The sequence below is a fragment of the Nyctereutes procyonoides genome, unplaced genomic scaffold (genome assembly GCF_905146905.1).
Source record: "Nyctereutes procyonoides isolate TBG_1078 unplaced genomic scaffold, NYPRO_anot_genome, whole genome shotgun sequence".
NCBI lineage: Eukaryota > Metazoa > Chordata > Mammalia > Carnivora > Canidae > Nyctereutes > Nyctereutes procyonoides.
In genome coordinates this window covers 12,750,464-12,771,965 of record NW_026575131.1, presented here as the reverse complement: position 1 = coordinate 12,771,965, position 21,502 = coordinate 12,750,464, and the positions used below count along the sequence as shown (strand labels likewise).

Genomic DNA, 21,502 nt, shown 5'->3' with positions numbered 1-21,502 from the left:
AAAATCACAGTCTTGGAGATCCCTGGGTGGCTCAGCGGCTACGCGCCTGCCTTTGGCCCAGGGCACGATCCTGGAGTCCCGGGATAGAGTCCCGCGTCGGGCTCCCAGCATGGAGCCTGCTTCTCCCTGTGTCTCTGCCTCTCTCTCTCTCTCTCTCTCTCTCTCTCTCTCTCTCTCTCTCTATGCCTAACATAAATAAATAAAAATAAACTTAAAAAGAATCACAGTCTTAATTCCTGTAACTTTATAGTAAGTCTTGAAATCAGGTAGTATGAGTCTTCCAACTTTGCTTTTCTCTTTCAAAATTGCTTTGGCTGTGGTAAGTTCTTTGCTTCTCTATATAAACATTAGACACAGCCTGTTGAACCACACAAATATAAAGGATTATAAGAGGCTACTATGAAGAAGTATATGCCAACCAATTGGGGAACCTAGAAAAAAATGGATCAATTCCTAGAAACATACAATCTTCCAAGATTGAATCAGGAAGAAATAGAAAATATCTAAAGAAATAAGTAATGAAACTAAGGCAATAAATCAAAAAACTCCCCAAAAACAAAGGTCCAGGAACAAATGGTTTCACAGGTAAATTCTACCAAAAAGTTTTTAAAAGAGTTAATAGCTCTCCTTCTCAAGCTATTCCAAATAATTGAAGAGAAAGGATTGCTTCTAAATTCATTCTGCAAGGCTAGCATTACCCTGATACCAAAACCAGACACTACAAAAAAAGCAAATTACAGGCCAATATCCCTGATGAATATAGATGCCAAACTCCTCAACAAAATATTAGCAAATGAATTCAACAATACATTAAAAGAATCATTCACCACAGTCAAGTAAGATTATTCCAGGGATGCAAGGATGGTTCAATATCTGCAAACCAATTAATATAACACATTAACAAAATAAAGGGTAAAAATCATATCTATTTCAATAGATGCAGAAAAAGCATCTGACAAAACTCAACATCCATTCATTATAAGAACCCTCAACAAACTGGACGTAGATGGAACATACATCAGCATAATAAAGGCCATATATGATAAACCCACAGCTAACATCATACTCAATGAAAAGCTCAAAGCTTTTCTTCTAATATCAGGAACAAAACAAGAGTGTCCACTTTCACCACTCTTATTCAACACTGTACTGGAAGTTGTAGCCACAGTATCAGACAGGTAAAAGGAATAAAAGGCACTCAAACTGTCACTATTTGCAAATGACAATGATACTACATACAAAAAACCCTAAAGACACTACCAAAAACTATTAGAACTAATCAATGAAATCAGCAAAGTTGCAGATACAAAATTAACATACAAAAATCTGTAAATCTGTTGTGTTTCTATATACTAAAAACTAGCAAAAGAAAAATTAAGGAAAAAATGCCATTTACAATTATATCAAAGAGAATGAAATATCTAGAAATAAATTTAACCAAGGAGGTGAAAGATTTGTAGTCTGAAAAGTACAATACTGATCAAAGAAACTGAGTATGACACAAATAAAAAGAAAGATATCCTAAGTCATGGATGAAGAATATTGTTAAAATGTCCATAGTACACAGGGGCACCTGAGTGGTTCAGCCAGTTAAGCATCTGATTCTTGGTTTCAGATCCTATGATCTCAGGGTCATAGGATCAAGCCCTGCATTGGGCTCTGCACTCACCAGGGAGTCTACTGGAGATTCTCTCTCTCTCTCTCCCTCTCCTCCTCGTGCTCTCTTGCTCTAAAATAATAAATACATCTTAAAAAATAAAATGTTCATGCTACCCAAAGTAATTTATAGATTCCATGGAATCCCCATCAAAATACCCATAACAGTTTTCATATAACTGGAACAAATAATCCTAAAATTTGTATGGAACCACAAAAGGCCCCAAATAGCCAAAAAAAAATCTTGAGAAAGAAGAACAACAATGGAGGTATCACACTCCCAGTTTTCAAACTACACTACAAAGTCACAGTAATCATTAAAACAATAAAAACAATATGGCACTGGCACAAAAACAGATACATAAATCAATGGAACAGAATATAGAGCCCAGAAATAAACCCAAGCTTATGTGGACAATTAATCTACAACAAAGGAGGCAAGAATATATGATGGAGGAAAGAGACTCGGTTCAATAAATGGTGTTGGAAAACCTGGACTTCCACATGGAAAAGAATGAAACTGGACCATTTTCTAACATTAATACAAAAATAAACTCAAAAAGGATCAAAGACTTAAATGTAAAACCTGAAATCATAAAACTCCTAAAAGAAAACATAGGCAGTACACTCCTGGACACTGATTTAGCAATATGCTTTTGGATCTGCTTCCTCAGGCAAGGGAAACAAAAGCAAAAACAAACTATTGGGACTACGTCAAACTAAAAACCTTGTGTACAGTGAAGAAAATCATCAACAAGATGAAAAGGCAACCTACTGAATGGGAGAAGATATTTGAAAATGATATATCTGGTAAGGGGCTAATATCCAAAATATACAAAGAATTCCTACAACTCAACACAAAACAAACAAATCCTAACCAATTTAAAAATATGTAGAAGATCCGAATAGACATTTTTCCAAAGAAGACATACAGAGGACCAACAGACACATGAAAAGATGATCAACATCAATAATCATCAGGGAAATATAAACCAAAACCACAATGAGGTATTACTTCATACCTGTCAGAATGGCTAGAATGAAAAAGAAATCACAAGTGTTGGTGAGGATGTGGAGAAAAGGGAACCCTCCTGGACTGTTGGTGGGATGTAAACTGGTAGAGCCACCATGAAAAAAGTATAAAAGTTCCTAAAAAAATTAAAAATAGAAATACCATATGATCTGGTAATTCTACTTGTGGTTTACCAAAAGAAAATGAAAATACTAATTTGAAAAGATATATGCATCCCTATGTTTCCTGCAGTATTATTTGCAATAACCAAGATATGGAAAAAAAACAATTGTCCCTCCAAGAAAATGTTGTGTGTATGGATATATGCATGTAAGTGGAATATGACTCAGCCATAAAAAGCAATGAAATCTTGCCATTGCAAAAACATGGATGTACTTACTATTATGTTAAGTGAAATGAGTGAGACAGAGAAAGACAAATATCATATGATTTCACGTGTATGTGGAATCTAAAAACCAAATGAACAAACAAAAGAGAAAGAGTCAAGAATACAGAGAACCAACTGGTAGTTGCCAGAGTGGAGGGGGCCAGACGGATGAGGGAAATAAGTGAGAGGGATTAAGAAGTACAACTGCCAATTATAAAATAAGTAACAGAGATGTGAAGTACAGCATAGGGAATATAGTTAATACTACTGTAATTTTGTATGACAGATATAACTATACTTATCATGGTAAGCATTTCCTAATGTGTATAAATGTTGAATCATTATGTTGTATACCTGAAACTAATATAACATTCTACATCACCTATATTTCATTTGAAAATAAATTTTAAAAATAGTCCAGGGGCACCTGGGTGGCTCAGTTGGTTAAGTGACCAACTGTTGATTTTAGCTCAGGACATGATTTCAAGGTCCTGGGATTGAGCCCCTCACTGGGCTCCGAGCTCAGCAGGGAGTCTGCTTGAAGGTTCTCTCTCTCTCCCTCTGCTCCTACTTGAGTGCATGCTCTTTCTAAAATAAATCTTTAAAAATAACCTGATTTCCACAAAGAAAACAGCTAACATTGTGATTATAATTTCACTGAACCTATACAGTAATTCGGTAAGAAATTATATTTTGACAATATTCAGTCTTCCAATCCACGAACACGGTCTCTTTCTGTACTAATTTAGATCTCCTTTGATTTCTGCCATCACTTTTGCCGTTTTCAGCAAACCTTGCACATATATTGTTATATTTATACTAAGTATTTTGTTTGGATGCTATTGTAAATAGCACTTTAAAATTTTTCAAGGTCAAAATGTTTGCTATTAGAAAAGTAGGATTAATTTTCATATATTGACCTTGTATCTTGTGACCTTGAGAAACTTCCTACTAGATACAGTTGCTTTTTTGTAAATGCTTTGGAATTTTCTACATAGACAATCATGCTATCTACCAATAAAGGCATTTTATTTCTCTCTTTCCAATCTATGTGCCTATTTCTTTGTCTTACCTTATTGCACCAGCTAGGATCTCCAGAAAAATGTTGAATAGGAGTGGTGAGAGCCAAAGTCCTTGATTTGCTCTATCTTAGGGGGATAAAAATCAGTTTTTCACTTTAAGTATGATGCTGGCTATAGGTGTTTCATACACGCCTTTAATCAGGTAGAGGAAGTTCACTTTTATTCCTACTTTTCTGAACGCTTTATCAGGAATCAGGGATAGATGTTAGTAAAATATTTTCTGCATCTATTGAGATGATCATATGGTTTTTCTTCATCATCACCATTTATCTCCATAGCTTTCATCTCACAAAACTGAAATTTTGTACACATTAAACAATAAATTCCCATTCTCCCTTCCTCCATCTCCTGAAAACCACCATTCTACTTTGTCTTTATGATTTTTACTCATCTCATGTAAATGGAATCATATAGTATTTGTCTTTTTGTGACTGTCTTACTTCATTTAGCATGATGTCTAAAGGTTTATCCATGTTGTAGCATATGTGAGAATTTCCTTCCTTTTAAGGTTGAAAAGTATTCCACTGTGTGCATATACCACATCTTGCTTATACACTTATTCAATGATGGACATTCTAGAGTACTTCCACATTTTAGCTATTATGAATAATACTGCTATGAACATAGGTTAGGTGTACAATATCTCTTTATTACCCTAGTTTCAATCTTTTTTGGATATAACCCCAGAAATGGAATTGCTGGGTCATATGGTAATTCTATTTTTAATTCTTTGAGTAACCACCATACCATTTTTCATAGCAGCTATCATTTTATATTCTCAACAACAGGGCATAAGAGTTTCAATTTCTCCACATCCTAATACTTATTTTTACTTATTCGTTTATTTTTTATAGTAGCTATTACACCCTAATGGGTATGAGGTGTTAATACTGGCCTTAAAAAAATAGCTGGGGAGTGTTTCCTCCTTTTCTATTTCTGGAAGAGTTTGTATAGAATTTGTATTTTTTCCTTAAATACTGGCCAGTGAAGCTATCAGAGTTGTCCTGCAGGAAAGTTTTCAGATTATCTATTATTTCTTAAGTAAACTTTGATAGTCTTTCAAGAAATTTGTCGATTTCATCCAAGTTATCAAATTTATTAACCAAATTGTTCATAGTATTCTCTATTAGCATTTTAGTTTCTGTAGAACATATACTGATGTTCTGTCATTCTTAACATTTGTATCTTCTCTGTTTTCTGCTGACAAGTCTAGCTAGAGGTTTGTCAATTTCATCTTTCAAATACCAGCTTTTGGTTTTATTGACTTTCTCTACTTTTATTTCAAATTTAATTTCTGCCCTGAATTATTTCCTAATTTCTGCTTCTTCAGGGCTTTAATTTGCTCTTCTGTTCTTTAGTTTCTTAAAGTGGAGGCTGCGATAATTGATTTACTGTTTGTTTTCTAATCTAAGTATGTTTAATGCTATGCATTTCCCTCTAAGCACTGCTTAAGCTTAGTCCCATACATTTTGCCATTCCATTCAAAATAATTTTTAATTTCCCTTATGCCTTTGTCTTTGACTCATGGGTTACTCAGAGATGTGCTGTTTAATTTCCAAATATTTGGAAATTGCCCAGATATTGTTATTAATTTCTCATTGAATTCATTTGTGAACAGAGAAATTGTATTTCTTTACATTTGTTGAGGTTCATCTTCTGGCTCAGAAAATCTCTCTCTGTTAGGTTAAATATGAATTTTTCATATATATTTGAAAAGAACGTGTATTCTGCTGTTGTTGTATGGAGTACCCTCTCAAAGTCAATTTAATCAAGTTAGTTGGTAGGGCTGTTTAGGTTTTCTACAACCCTATTCATCTTCTGTCTACTAGTTCTATGGATTACTTAAGAACTATTGACATCTCCAACTGAAATTGTGTATTTTTATATTTCTCCTTTTGGTTCTTTCAGTTTTTGCGTTAGGTGTTTTTACATTTATGACTATTATATGTTCTTGATGAAGTGACCCCTTACTCTTTGTGCAATGCTCTTCATCTTTCCTGGTAATATTTCTTGTTCTGACATCTACTTGGTCTGGTATTAATATAGCCACCTCATCCTTCTTTTCATCAGTGTTTTGCATAGTATATGTTTTCTCTATCCTTTTACTTTTAACATATCTATGTCTTTATATTTAACTTGGATTCAAAAAACATTGGGCAATTCCCTTCATCTTCTCTTTTCGTATCTCACGTGAGTTAAGTAGTATCTATATCAAAGTGATATAGGAGAACTGGGTGAAAGGAGGTAAAGTAGAAGCATTTTGTAAATCAAGTAATGGTACATATACGTACACATATATATCATTATATACAAGTATACATGCACACTTATAAGCATAAATACATAATGTGTCAAAAACTAATCCATGGTACCCAAAGTCTAATGGCTTATTTTTATTCATCAGTGCTAATTTCCTACATTTTCAGGTTATTATTTTAATGAAGCAAAGAATAAATACAAATTTACTTCTCCTTTTCTAAAGTCAAAAACCCTTGTTTTAAAACCCTCATTATTCATACCAATTTTACAAGCAAATTCTTAAGTATTTTGTTAAATCAAAATTCTTTTTTTAAAGATTTTATTTATTTATTCATGAGAGATACAGAGAGAGAGAGGCAGAGACATAGGCAGAGAGAGAAGCAGGCTCCCCGCGGGGAACCCAATGTGGGACTTGATCCCAGGACCCTGGGATCACCACCTGAGCCAAAGGCAGATACTCCACCGCTCAGCCACCCAGGTACCCTTAAATAAAAATTCTTGATCCTTTATTAAATTAAGAAAATAATCAGTTTTGGCTAAGACCCACATTAACAGTATAAAATTGAGTTATTTCATTTGAAACAAAGGAAAAATAAAAAAGTTAAAACGAGTATTCTCAAAGAAACAACATAAATATCCGGGATTTCTATCACAACTGAAAGGCGTAAATTTTTCAGGAAGATTCTTTTCTCTTAAAAAACAATAAAAGAGAAAACAACATCAAATTTTCTGAGGTAGGGGAACATATAATAAACAGTTTTATTCCCCAGGGTCCAAAAAGATGAAGTGAAATTATGGATATAAATGATACACATAAATTGTTGACATAAATAGTACATGCTCAACAAACATCTGTTATAATTGTTGCAGTTATTCAGCTACTATACTGTATTAAAATCATCTATGTTGGGATCCCTGGGTGGCGCAGCGGTTTGGCGCCTGCCTTTGGCCCAGGGCGCGATCCTGGAGACCTGGGATCAAATCCCATGTCGGGCTCCCGGTGCATGGAGCCTGCTTCTCCCTCTGCCTGTGTCTCTGCCTCTCTCTCTCTCTGTGTGACTATCATAAATAAATAAATTTAAAAAAATTTAAAAAAATCATCTATGTTGAACTGAAATAGTGAAACCAAAGACAACTAATTCTTTAAAGCCAATTTCAGGAAACTGAAACATTTGCATGTAAGCTCTACAACTGTTTACAATACTAAAATGAAAAATTGAAAATAAATGAAAAAGTTCCTGGAATCTCTCATATGCTTTCAATTAGATAGCATCAATCAAATGGCTACTTTTTCCAACAAAGACCTCCATGGAGACAAGCTACCGATTTTAGCGAACATCTCCCATTCACTCAGTAGGTCAAGATCAATTAGCTATTTGATACATACTTTAGACGCCAAGGTGTCACATACTATATGCAGTCATGGTAGGTTTACAAAAAACTAGTCACGTTCTGGCAAAGCATGTTATGTGATAAACAGACCATAAACAGAAACTACCACTGGCACTGGGGCAACATCCAGCTGGGTTTCTTTATCCCTGATCCCAGTTTCAGCTGCAGGTTTTTTCCAGAAAGAACAGTAGCTTGATTTACTCAACACTCTGCTGAAGTCAGGGTGTGGTCACGCTTCTCTAAATAATATTACAAATGGATTTTCCCTGAACTCTTGTAGCAACAGGATCTTAGAGTGGTTACTGGTAAGAAAAGGTGAGATTAAGGTCAAAATGCACATCTACAAAAAAATAATAAATAAGGATTTTTTTAAGGACCACCTAGAGACAATAGAGGCAGGAGTATTATGGAATCCAGAAGAAAGAGATAATATAGCACAGCCCATGAATATTTTTTTCAAGCTTTCAACACGGAGCCACAGTAACAGTTCAATGTCTTTGCCAGCTTCCCTGTTAAGCACCGACAATTTCACCCCAAATTGTTACAATACGCTATTAAGTGCCCCCAAATACAAATCAATCGTTTTCTTTTTTTTATTTATTTATTTATTTATTTATTTATTTATTTATTTATTTATTTATTTATTTATTTTTAAATCGTTTTCTTTCTTGGTCATCAGAACAGGTCTAAACGTAAAAGCGAATCCAGAAAGATCAATTAAATGTCTCCTTTACCGGTTCTAAAACACTGCCAACGAGACATTCAGAAAGTCAAGACTCGGAAGCCTTTTCCTAAGGCAGGGACGAACAGGAATGTGTTTAATAAATTAATAATTGCATCCCAGGGCAGCCCCGGGTGGCGCAGCGCTTCAGCGCCTCCTTAGGCCCAGGGCGTGATCCTGGAGACCCGGGATCGAGTCCCACGTCGGGCTCCCCGCGTGGAGCCTGCTTCTCCCTCTGCCTGTGTTGTGTCTCTGCCTCTCTCTGTCTCTGTGTCTCATGAATAAATAAACAAAATCTTTTTTTAAAAAAATTGCATTCCTTCCCTCTGGTTAGCCTAGAGAATAAAAATCCACCTCTGCTCCGCGAGGGTGCAAAGCCCGCACCCGGCACCAACCCACCGGGGCACCTGCAGCTCGCTGGGCGCCCAGGCAGGCCCCCGCTCTCCAGGGGGCGAGGGCGGGACTCCGGGCTCTAAGTACTCACTAGGTAGGCGGTGCTTGTGACATGAACTTTCTTTCCTTCTCGGCCACTCTCACGTCGCAAGCCCTCTAGAAGGACGGGGAAACTGAGGCCCGACCTAAGTGACCTGCCAGGGGTCACGGAGCCCGTAAGGCGCACAGACGGGCCGGGCCCAGCAGGCGGGTCTTCGCCAGCGTCCAACGTCCCAGGGCCTCTGCCTGGCTCGCCGGGCCCCAGGCTCCGCCGGCGGACCCTCAGAGGAAAAGGGCCCGGCCCCGGGCGCTGCCCACCCCGGTCGCGTTCCCGTCAGCAGCCTCCGTCGACAGAAGGCGGCGGCCCCACCCGCCACCAGCTGCCAGGCACCGCGCCAAGCATGTGCTGCCGGTTCGCGGACACGCCCTCCGCCGCCCTCACCCCTTGGCCGCCTCCGCTCTCGCCCAACCCCGCTGCGCGCCTGCGCGCCCCGACCGGGGTCCGTGGGCCCGAGGGCCCCTGCTCACGTGGGGCCCCACGTGGCCCCGCCGCCACCAATAGCGACCCAGGGCCTCGCGTCGGCCACGCCCCCCGGTGCCCCACCCCCTCGAGGCCGTGCCGACCCCGGGCAGGCGCGTGCGGCTCCCTGCGGCGCGGGCTGCGCTGCTGCTTTGCTGCCTGCGGTGTGCGCGCGCGTGTGAAGATGCGGGGGTCGGAACCCGGTGGAGGCCGCGGAGGCCACAGGCTCCAGGGGGAGGAGGGGCAGGCGGGGGCGTCGGGGAAGGCCTCGGGGAAAGGGCTGCTTCCCAGGGAAAGGAAGGGAATAGGTACCCCTGGCTGCACACACTGCCCTTTTTGGGGAAAGCCAGAAAGAACGCCTCCAGGTTTTCCCATTTTACGGTTAAGTCCCTCGAACCCGCACTGACCCCATCACGTCGGGAGCGTCCGCAGTTACTTTGCCGCAGCCGCGCGTGGAGCAGTAGTGGTGCTCCGCGGAGCACTGCCCCGGGCCCTGGTTGGTGATCGTCCAGGAGGAAGAGCAAGCTCGTGGAGATGACCTCATGCAAGGACACTCACCTGGCCAGCGGCCTCCTCCTGGGCAAGTCCAGGGCCCGCTTGGAACTTCAGTGACGTTTAGACTTCTGTCATTAACCCAATTACAGGTATTGTCGTGCAGCTTTCTCGTGGATGGCTTTACGAAGGAAAGATAGGGCTACATCTAGACCACGTTGCTCTGTCCCAAGCCCGACCTATGTACCTATGTCAGCGGTGTATATTCTCATGCCATGGGTCCCTCAACTAAGCCACGTGCCTCTTAAGAACTCCAAGTATTTTTGTTGTTTTTTTAACACTCCTTAAAAGCTGTCATGATGGTTTCTGATAACGTGTGAAATTGCTGATACAGGACCTAGTCAAACATTGCATCCCCCCATTTGTCCCGTTTGGCAGCATATAGTTGTGCTCGATTGTGAGTTCCCATAGACAGGTTTTTTTTTTAAGTTGCTACCTGGGTGCAGATACCGTGGGAGGTAGCTCCAGATCTGCAACTCTACCTCCAAACTTCATTTTCTTGTTAATACAGAATTGCTGCTATTCTTGTCTCCGAGGGTGAGTCGTTTCACTGAGGATTTTTGTCAGACAGTTGTAAGAATGGGAGAAGGATTAAGGAACAATGAGAATTGAACAAATAAAAAAGCCTTTACTAATCTAAGATCTTAACGTTCTTGTTTCTCTCTGCCACCTCTCCTCCTAAGATTTTAGAACTCATTGACTGTTCACCGAATGCTTTTAATCACATCTTTCTTCATAATGTTTGGAAGAAGATCTTTCCTGCATTTGGATTTGTACAGCCTGAGTTGAAATTTTGGCGGAATGGAAGCGCTGGAAATAGGGTGTGTGGGGAGGCAGTGTCGTGTGTTAAGGAAAGAAGGATAAGAAAATCCTGGTGAGGGGAGATAACTAGAGCTTAGAGAAAAAGAATGAAGACCAAAAAAAAAAAAAAATAGACTGGATGGCAGATCTAGCAGATTGTTCTGTGTTCTAATGGTAATGATATTCTTGAGCATGAAGATTTGTACATTGTGTATGATGACCAAAAAAACATTACCATTTCGTTATTTGAGGAGTCCGGAGAGTTCTGGCAACAAAGTTGGAAGAACATAAGGAGGGTTTGATAGTTTAGTACCAGAAAGATAATCTGGGATCCAGTAGATCTCTCTGCACATTGTTTTCGTGTCTCTACCCTAACCCCAAGTTGAAAGTCAAAGACTATGGTGAAGGAATAACTGGATAAGGTAGGTAGGTACACAGGTCTCTGCCTGAACCTGGATGCTGTTGCTGAAATTCCTGGGGCGATACGATACAGCCTGTAAGGACTCAAATGCTTTGTCTAACTTTGCCCCACAGATTGGAAGGTGCCAGATAACTTACTGAATGCTGAGCTCCGTAAGGAGCTCCTTGTACACCTACCATGGATCTTATATGTACTGCACCTCACCAAATAATCTAGTTCAGAGGATGTCCTTGTGGCAACCTATAATCCTCCTAAAATGAAGTTTTTTGGAATACATGCTGAAGAAATTGTGTATTTCAAAATTATAAAAACCCTGGTTGAAGCCTTTTAAAAACACACACACAAAAAAAACCTGTTTCAGTTTGCTTCATGGATCTCATCTTGCAACAGGTTCGCACTGTTGAACACAAGGTTTATTGAGTTGGGTAAGTTATTTTGTCAAATCCAGGTTCCAGGATCCCTACCCCAACTCCCTTTGAAGCTCTAGTGCCTCCTGCTCCCTGTAAAAGATAATAACGGCTTTGAAGCTGAACAGCATTTTGATTTCCCTTCCCATGAGACTGACAGAGGAGGCACAGGAAGGGGAGGGAAGGTTGTAACAAGAACATATGATCGCTCAAAAGCGGAGTTCACCTGATGATTGATTAGGGAGATGTCACTAGTTACCCTGTCCACAGCTGAGGTTAAACACAGGCCAACAATAGCCCAGGAGAGAACAATTGGAGAATTCATTAGTTGTGTTCCCCCTCTGACCCCCACCTTCCAGGCTTAGTATAGGCTCTGCCCTGATGAGAAGCAAACTTTGGATGGAACTAGACAGGGCTTCTGGAGTTCACGGCTCATTCTTCTCACCTGGCATGTGTGCAAAATGGTCAAGCATATTAATAGGTGACTTGGCCAACACCAAGTAGCTGGTTAGAGAAGCAGAGCGAGGATTAGAGCCACTCTCCCTTTAAAGACAATTACTCATCCCATTTGTCCCCAAAATGGCCATCAATTTCCTCCAACCTCACACAAGGATGTGCATGACACAACATCCATCAGCAAGTGGAGTCTCTTTCCACCCCTTGACTTGGTCTGTGGCTTCGTTTAATCAATAGGATGCAGTGGAAGGAACATTCTGAGACTCCCCAGTTTGGGCCCTAAAAGATCTGACAGCTTCTGCTTCCTGCTAAAGCATGGAAGCCAGCCTCCAGGCTTTGAAGAAGCCGGGCTTGACTACTGAGTGATGAGCCATAGCACGTGGACAGAAACAACATGTGGAAGAGCAGCAGGTGTGAGGGAAGCCTCTTTGGACCTTCCAGCCCAGCCTAGCTACAAGCTGAACACAGCTGAATGAGTTACCCCCACCAAATCACATGGAGCGGAAGATCTACCCAGCTGAACTCTATCCCCATTCCTGACCCAGAGAATCATGAGAAAGAGACGACCTGGGGATCCCCAGGTGGCTCAGTGGTTTAGCGCCTGCCTTTGGCCCAGGGTGTGATCCTGGAGACTCAGGATGGAGTCCCGCGTTGGTCTCCCTGCATGGAGCCTGCTTCTCTCTCTGCCTGTGTCTCTGCCTCTCTCTGTCTCTCATGAATAAATAAATAAAAATTTTTAAGAGAAAGATGCAACCGAAAGACCCCTTTATCCTTTGCCTTATTCTATTCACTTGATTATCATAATTAAGAAATCAGGACATTAAAAAAAAAGAAAAAAAAATCAGGACATTTGACAATAGTTAGGTCTCAAAAGTCTGAGTAAGGAACCTGATCAACTAACACTTCCATGTATCTCATCCAGACAAGGTGGTTTTCTGCTTTAAACTCAAGACACTAAGGCCATCAATTAGTTTATTAATTTTGCTAATCAACCAGTCCTGCTCCAGTTACACTTAGCATTTAACTATCACAAAATGTTCTTCAGTTTTAATGTTCTGGTTATCTCATGATGCGTTATAGACCACCAGAAATCTTAATGGCTTAAGAACACTTCTTTTGCTCACGACTGTGCAATTTGGGCATAGCTGCATGAGGACAGCCAGTCTCTGCCCTACTTCAACATCAGGTAAGGCTGGCTTAAAGGTCAGTTCTCTCCCATCTGGAGATTGGCGGTGGGAAGAAAACTTGAACAGCTGGAGCTAGAACAACTGGGCTTCTCTGAGATTACTATCTCCATGGAGCTTCCCACGTGGTCTACCCCGCTTGGTGGCTTCAGGCTGGCTGGTGCTCTTATAAATCAGTTCTGAGATCCTAAGACACAGTCCCAAGGAAGGGAAACTGGCAGGAGCTGTATCACTTTGCATGACTTAGATTTGGAAGTCGGATAATGTCCTTTCCGCCCTGCTACTGGTCTACCCATATTCAAGGAAATAGGCCCCACCTTTTGATGAGATGTGCCAACATCACCCTGTTAAAAGAGCATATGGGAAAGGCTAGGTTACTGTTACCATATTTGGAAAACAATCTCACCTCATCCAGCTTCCAAACTCGGCATATGAATTTCATGCTAGGACTAAAATCTTGATAAAAAAAAAAAAACTAATTCCAGAAGCTTTGATTTAAAAAAAAAATATTGCTAATCACAATATTTATGAAAGTTAATTCACTTTCCTTACAGATGATTTGGTTTAGTGGCCACAGTTTATCTTCTTTTTGCCCAGAGATTTGGATTATAGCTGAGGAGAGGGGAATGTGTATAACCTACTGTTATTGCTGTTTTGTAAACCTGCCCCTTCTTAAAAAAATAGATTCACTGCTTATAGTTGAAACAAATAGGGTAGTCATAGAAAGGTTAAGACTATGAATTTAATCTGGCTCTGGCAACCACATATTTTAAAGAAATTAGTTTTGTATGCTCTGTAACATGCTCTGTATGGATGAATGCTAATTACTTACATGTCTACTTGCACATTCATGCAGACACACCACATTCATTCAGTATCTTTTATTACTGAGGGATTTCTGGCTTCTCAACCCAGTTCACCTGCTATTTTTTTTTTTTTAATCTGGCAGTGCCACACCAAAGGTATGCAGTGCCTTTTTAATTGTTGCCTGGCAACACTCATGCTCAGGACAGGAAGTGAAGTGTGCAGTATCTCACTATAATTCTGGTAGGAATCATATTGTGCCTAACACTTAGCCAAACTGAAGTTTGTGAACAGCAAAACTAACATTTCTATTATTGCAGAAACGTGTCCCAGGACCTGTATTAATCAGAGAAGAGCTGCTAAACTTCTATGGCATTTTGTAGTTGTTTTGAGACTCTTATAAGTAAAAATAAATATCCAGTAAAAATATCCACATCTTCTTTGCAGATTATTGTACCAACATTAAATATTGGTCTGTGGTCTGATCTCTAAACCTAGTTTTTCAGCTTCATTTCCTAAACTGTTTTCATTATAACCTGAAGATATGATTTTATGAATCTTTTAACATTGGCTTTCCAGACTATCTTTGGAGATTCCACTTTCAAGTTTACCAAAAAACTGCATTACCAAAAGCTTTGGTATGTATCTAATGTTTGAAATTTATCTTTTTAATTTTTTTAAATTTCCTTATTTATTTGAGAGAGAGAGAGAGAAAAGAGCAGGAGAGAGGGAGAGGGAGAGAGAATCCCAAGCAGACTCTGAACTGAGTGCAGAGCCTGACATGGGGCTTGATCTCAAGACCCTGAGATCAGGCCCTGTGCCAAGACCAAGAACAGATGCTTAACCAACTGTATCACCCAGGCACCCCAATGTTTGCATTTTAATTTTTAATTTTTTTTTTTATTTATGACAGTCACAGAGAGAGAAGGAGAGAGAGGCAGAGACACAGGCAGAGGGAGAAGCAGGCTCCATGCACCGGGAGCCCGACGTGGGATTCGATCCCGGGTCTCCAGGATCGCGCCCTGGGCCAAAGGCAGGCGCCAAACCGCTGCGCCACCCAGGGATCCCAATGTTTGCATTTTAAATTGCCTTCTGAACAATGTGATTTCAGAGATTTCGTTGGTCAACTGACTTCTAACATTTCATATCTTTAAGTTAAATGTATAGCTAACAGAATCCATCACTGAACAAAAAAAGTCTTTAATAATGAGAGTTGTCACCCTTTAATAATGTTTATTGGGACTTTTTCATTTACATACCTTATCTCTTTTAAAGCTGAGCAGTCCAAGATTATTTCTGCAAGAAGCACAGTAGATTGAGAGGTGAGTTTGTTTCTAGCTGAAACATTTTAATATTTTGACTCATTTTAAATGGAATGAATCTGTATTAAAAAGTATTTGTCAGAAAAAAAGGAGTTAGGTTACTTGCCAAAAAATGGCAAAGAGTGTGCTATGCGGAGGTAACTTTAGTAAAAAAATGAAATTGCTGCGAAGAAATCACAGAGTGCATCTTTGTCACAAGCTGATGAGATGCATTACTTTTCAAGTAGCTTAAAAGAAGAGCCCTGTCTCATATTAAGCTGCTGGATTAACACATCTGGCCAAATAAGGCAAGGGCCAGCCAGCACCCTGCAGTTCCAAGTCTGTGCGTGCTCCTTTTGCAAAGCCACATTAACCAAGGAAGCTTGAGTTTCTAAAGTAGCTACACACTCACAGACATTCTCAGGCAAGTCATTTTCATTTAGAGATGAGGAAGTTATTGCAACTAATATAATTTATTTGCATCACCCCCCACCCACCCACCCAAGAAAAATGAAGAATGATTTGAACCTGCCTTATTAGAATGTTCAGCTCAAATTGAACTTTAGGCCATTAACTCCCTGACCATAAAGAATATCTGACAGTGTCAGTTCTTTAGGGATTCTCTTCAACCCAAAAGAGTGGTTCAACAGGTGCTTCAAGTTCTCTGTGTGTTTTCTCCACCCTAGAGAAAGGTGGATAAACTCATCTGATGATCCTTTCCAGTCTTGGCATTAATACTGTAACTGAAACTCAGTTTAAAAAACTGAAGAATTGCTTGGCATTTCACCTAATCTCTCTAAACATTCGTTTTCTCCTTGGTAAAATGAAAGTAATCCTACAGGGCCTACTTTTTTTTTTACAAGACTACTATGGGGGAAACACACAGGTCAGACAATAAGTAACATGAACTGAACATTTCCTATTATCTCTACCCTCTAAGTACATTATATGTGTTGTTCCACCAAATCTCCACAATAACTTTATGAGACAGGTACAGAAATCACTCGGAAAAAAAAAAAAAAAAAAAAGAAAAGAAATCACTCGGGCTTAGGAAATGCAACACCTTGCCCAGGCCTTATCTGGTGTGCGGCAGAGGCAAGATGTGAACTGACTTCTACTAAAGCTTATTCCACCTCCAATATAAGACCTATGAAAACAACTATGAAATAGGAAAATGATAGGCCAATATCAAATATCACCATTATTAAAATTTCCTCACTGTGAACCGTTATTTAAAAGTTACATTGTGGGATACCTGAGTGGCTCAGTGGTTGAGCGTCTGCCCTTGGCTCAGGTTGCGATCCAGGGGTACTGGATCAAGTCCCACATCAGACTCCTTGCGGGGAGCCGGCTTCTCCCTCTGCTATGTCTCTACCTTTCTCCGTGTCTCTCATGAATAAATCTTTAAAAAAAAAGATTTAAAAAGTTACATTGTGTGTGTGTGTGCACACGGCATGCATGTTCATATATTGTTTTTTAAGGTTTCTATTTTTGTCGGTTTGGGGGGCAAAATGTTTCTATTCAGATGGTTTTTTAATTATATGAATAATTGGTACAGAAACTCCAAAAAGTACAGAAAACTATAAACAAAAAGAAGAAATAGTGTGACGGTAAATCAAACATAGAAGCATGTTGGATAAGCAGCAACTCCCATTTCTCAAAAAAAGAAGGAAGGTCATTATAGTGCTTTACTCAGGGCAAAAATAAAGCATTTTAGTGCCATGCAAATAGTTAGAATGCTCATATTTGTTAAATGAGGGTCAGGATGACATACTGACTATAGCAAATCATCATAGCTTTTTGGCTGTAAACAGATAAAAATAAAAGAATAGCTCAGTAAGCAACAAAATGCTCAATCGAGGTAAGATTTGGCAGGCATCTTGAGGCTAGGTTTGCTGACATTCCTAAAGAAACATTCATTTCTAAAAATCCAGACCTAGAAGAAAGATCCAGTAGTATTAGAGTAGTTTGCATAGTATGGTTTAGAACGTATTTATTTGTAAAGAATGACCTGAGTACAGAATTAGGCAAATATTCATTTGGGAACCTGATCAAAAGTCAGAGAATTCCTGGAATTCAGAGTTGTACCTTGGACTTCAAAGGGACCTTCTGGGTCCGAAATGAGAGTAGAAAGCAGGATCCAGGAGTCTGAATGTGAGGGGTTCTCTTTCAAAGGAAGAGGTGATTGCTAGAGATGAACAGATCAGGAGTGTCTGCTACTCTGTTTTAGTTCATTGCTGGCAGGAAGAAGTCTGAGAAAGAAAACCAGAAGATCTCAGGCGGCTGGAAAGACTTTCAGGAAGCCTGCTGAGAATGTAGCCAGAGACAAAAGCATCTCCAGCATGACGTCAAGTGCATCTGCTCCTATCTCCGTTCCTATCAAAAACGAAGGTATGTTTTGTCTTTCCCTGAGTTCTACTCAATTCCTCCCAATGCCAGCTTCAGGCATCCTGAGAGGAACTGCTTTTCATAATGTTTCCCGGGATAGGTCATCTCTCCTCAGGTTCAGAAGCTGCAGTGAACCTCCTGAAACCATGACTTTTTCACTCAAATCTAATCCTATCCATCCTCTGTACCACCTGGACTCCCTCTGTGGCATCTCCAGCTACCAACTGGGGAAAGAGGAAACTCCAGGAAAAAAAATTGGGGGTGGGGTATTGTTCCCACACCGCATACCCTCCAAGTACCCCCAGTGACAAGTTAAGCAACTTTCCCAAGTTTATGTACAAAGTTCTTGAATCCCATCTGTCCTGCCCTTTATTCTTCTCTAAGCACGAACAACCCAGTTCTCGGACTCTTCACCAATCACAGGGAAAGTGTAGAAGTAGAGAAAAGAACTGATGTTAACTTCCTCCAGGAAAACCTTTCTGAAATGATCATTCATGTAGCCTTCTTCCTTCTGAAATTCCATGATTAGAATGTTCTTAAACATTTAATGTAGACTTAACTATTAGATGGAAGAAAGCATCAACTTAGTCTCTCAGACAAAATCATTTGCTTATAAGGGCACCTGGGTGGCTCACTGGTTGAGCGTCTGCTTTTGGCTCAGGTTGTGATCCTGGGGTCCTGAGATTGAGTCCTGCATCGTGCTCCCCACAGGGGAGCCTGCTTCTCCCTCTGCCAATGTCTCTGCCTCTCTCTGTGTGTCTCTCATGAATGAATGAATAAAATCTTTTTAAAAATCATTTGCTTATAGAATAGGGACCAAGTCTTATCCCCATAGGCATTGAACATGCTTAATAAATTCATTCATTTTTAAAAAAACCACAAGCCCTAGAGTGTCTAAAATATCAGGAGAGGGAGTTTTAAATTAATGTAATTGTTTTCTATTATACACACTAGTCAGAAAGTAATCTGACCTAATACCAGTCTTATTTTCCTTAAAAAAGAAGAAAACCTTTCAATTGTCAGAAGCAGTTTAAATGAAGAACTACTAAAAAAGGAAACAAACAGAGAGGTTCATGCTGCTCAGGCAACAAAATCAGTGAACAATGAAAGCCATAGTAGGCATTGACGGTTATAAACAGAAATATAGACTGTAATCCTGGCCTCCATCACTTTACTGCAAAATAATCACCATTTCCACAGTTTCATTCATTCTTTGCCTCTTACTAGCAACTTGACAGCTCCTCTCTTCTTTCTTCTTATTCCAGTATTTTCTTCACTCATCAGTAGTAACTATCAATTTACTTCTTATCAGCTGTACAGTTACTGTATAGTTATCACAGGCTACTACCTGTTGTTTCCCTATTATAAAAAGAGGCCCAACGAAGTTGGAGCATGAAGAGCATTTAATTACACATTTAGCATTTGAGTCATCCAGACTCTTAATCCTAATTTTGATTTGCTTATTTCCTTATCTTTGGGGAAAAAAATCCACACATTGGTCAATCATTTCATACAAGAAAGTGGTTCAGTGCTCATATTCAATAAAATTTCTTTGAAAGAAATTTGGATCATTTTCTCAGTAATGCTTACTTTTTTTTCCCTTTTGATCATCAAAAATATAGAGCTGAGCAAGCTTAAAATAGTTTTGACTGTATGCACTTACGTTTATATGTATTGTTATTTATAGGCAAAACTATTCAGTGTATAGTTAAATGAGATTTTTCTCAAGTGATCATATTATATTTCTGATGGGTAGATTAAGACTTGCATTTTTGATATGTTCATTTTAATTTCAGGATTAATATTCTGAAGAAGAAAGATACTCTGATAAAAACTTAAAAAATAATGTGATTCTTTTTATTACCATTTTGTATGTAGGATCCAGCTAATGCTGGATGTTCTATTCCATGTCTGGTAGTAGTGGAACAGCTTTCTCTTTTTTGTAGCATACTATGGAACTCTTCCAAAATTGTCAAATAGTCATTGTATTCTTATAAATAGCCATGTCTATATTAAATTCAACGTATGGTTTGAAAATTATTCAGTAAACCCTGTAAAAGGCTATTGTTGACATCTCCCCCCAAAAGAGTCAGAGAGCTGACTTAGGTTTGAGTCATTTATGGTGACCACCTAGCACAATAATCAAGAAAAAAAATATTCCAAGTTCCCATTCTATTTATTTCGTTAAGAAAATGCCAGCTGGTTTCAGCACTTCCCTGTTTATATGAATACTAACTTCAGGCTTTCAAACAAACCTTATTTGATTCAGGAAAGTCAGGAATAGAACCTGAGTGAGTCGTCCAGTGTCAGATGTAGCCTATGTGCTCCATGCTTACAACTGACTCATGAAATTCTGATGTCTGGAGGAGATCTATTTGATCTCTTATTCTCAGCTATATAATCTTCCAGATTAAATTGCACCAGAAATAATCTGTGTACATTCCACAGAGAGTAAATAATCAGACATATCTCTACTCCTCTTCCTCCACACACATGACTTTGCTTGTGATTATCTAAAACCTGCAGGCCTGATATTTTCACTAAAGCCCTGCAATTACAAGTATTATGTAAACAGCCCGCTGTCATTTCCAACTGAAAAATGTATTTTAAATGTGACAAAACCAGGAGTGCCTGGGTGGCTAAGTCGGTTATGTGTCCTGATTTCAGCTCAGGTCAGGATCTCAGGGTCCTGGGATCCCGCTCCACATTGGGGTCTGTACTGGGTGTGGAGCCTGTTTCTTCCTTAGATTATGTCTCTCTCCCTCTGCCAACCACTCCCCCAAAAAGCAACAAAACCAGCCTGCAATAAATGCGATTTAGGGTTAAGTCTCTAAGTAACCTCATTGAGAGATTCTGAGGTATAGGTAATGCCCAACTGATCCATCTTTCTCTTTAAAATACAATTATGTATAACCAAAAACCACTTCTCATCTGTGTATATAGAGGTTCCCTGGGGTTGAGGGAATTTCACTGGAAATATATTTTTCTCACAAGATTCCAGGTTTTGCAGAATTTGCTCTGATGTAAATATTTTCACATAATTGCAAACACATTTTTTACTTTGTATAACTTTCTAAAGATATTGCTCAAGGAAGCAACAAATACAAATTTCCTATTTGTTAATAGAAAAAACTGTATTTAAAACAAAAGATTAAACAATCCAGTTACTTAAAAGGAGCCTAAATACAAAAACAGAATGGATTATTTTTGAGTTGAAATGTGTAAAAATACATATATTTTTAAAAATGCAGAAATTGATCAAATGCATATGGAATAAAAATGATATTGAAAAGGGATGTGGAACTAAGAACACTACTCGATATTGAGATAACTGGTTACCATTTTAGGAGGAAAACTCACATCTTACACCAGGACAAATTTGAAAGGCATAAAAGATTTGAAGACAGGGGACCTGGGTGGCTCAGGGGCTGAGTGCTTGTTTTTGGCTCAGGTTGTGATCCCAGGGTCCTGGAATCGAGTCCCACATCAGGCTCCCCACAGGGAGTCTGCTTCTCTCTCTGCCTATGTCTCTGCCTCTCTCTGTGTATCTTTCATGAATAAATAAATAAAATCTTAAAAAAAAAGATTTGAAGACAGACAACAACAAACTACTCAAGCCATAGCAGACAAACAAGATATTCTCTTAGTGATCTTGGGGTAAGTTGTCCTTCCCAGCTACACATCAAATCCAAAAGCCATAAAAGAAAACATTGGTAAATTAAACTA

At 39.4% G+C, this 21,502-nt stretch overlaps 2 long non-coding RNA genes across 2 annotated transcripts in view; one reads left to right on the top strand and one right to left on the bottom strand.

Annotated features, from left to right (window-relative positions):
• The window catches only part of LOC129521610 (uncharacterized), a 36,550-nt gene extending 27,244 nt beyond the window's left edge, over positions 1 to 9,306 (bottom strand). Inside the window, exon 1 of the long non-coding RNA XR_008666839.1 lies at positions 8,995 to 9,306. This is a non-coding gene — a long non-coding RNA (uncharacterized LOC129521610). The remainder of the gene's footprint in view (positions 1 to 8,994) is intronic.
• Positions 9,307 to 17,489: 8,183 nt separating this feature from the next.
• LOC129521611 (uncharacterized) overlaps positions 17,490 to 21,502 on the top strand; it is a 67,187-nt gene continuing 63,174 nt past the window's right edge. The window contains exon 1 of the long non-coding RNA XR_008666840.1: positions 17,490 to 17,779. This is a non-coding gene — a long non-coding RNA (uncharacterized LOC129521611). The remainder of the gene's footprint in view (positions 17,780 to 21,502) is intronic.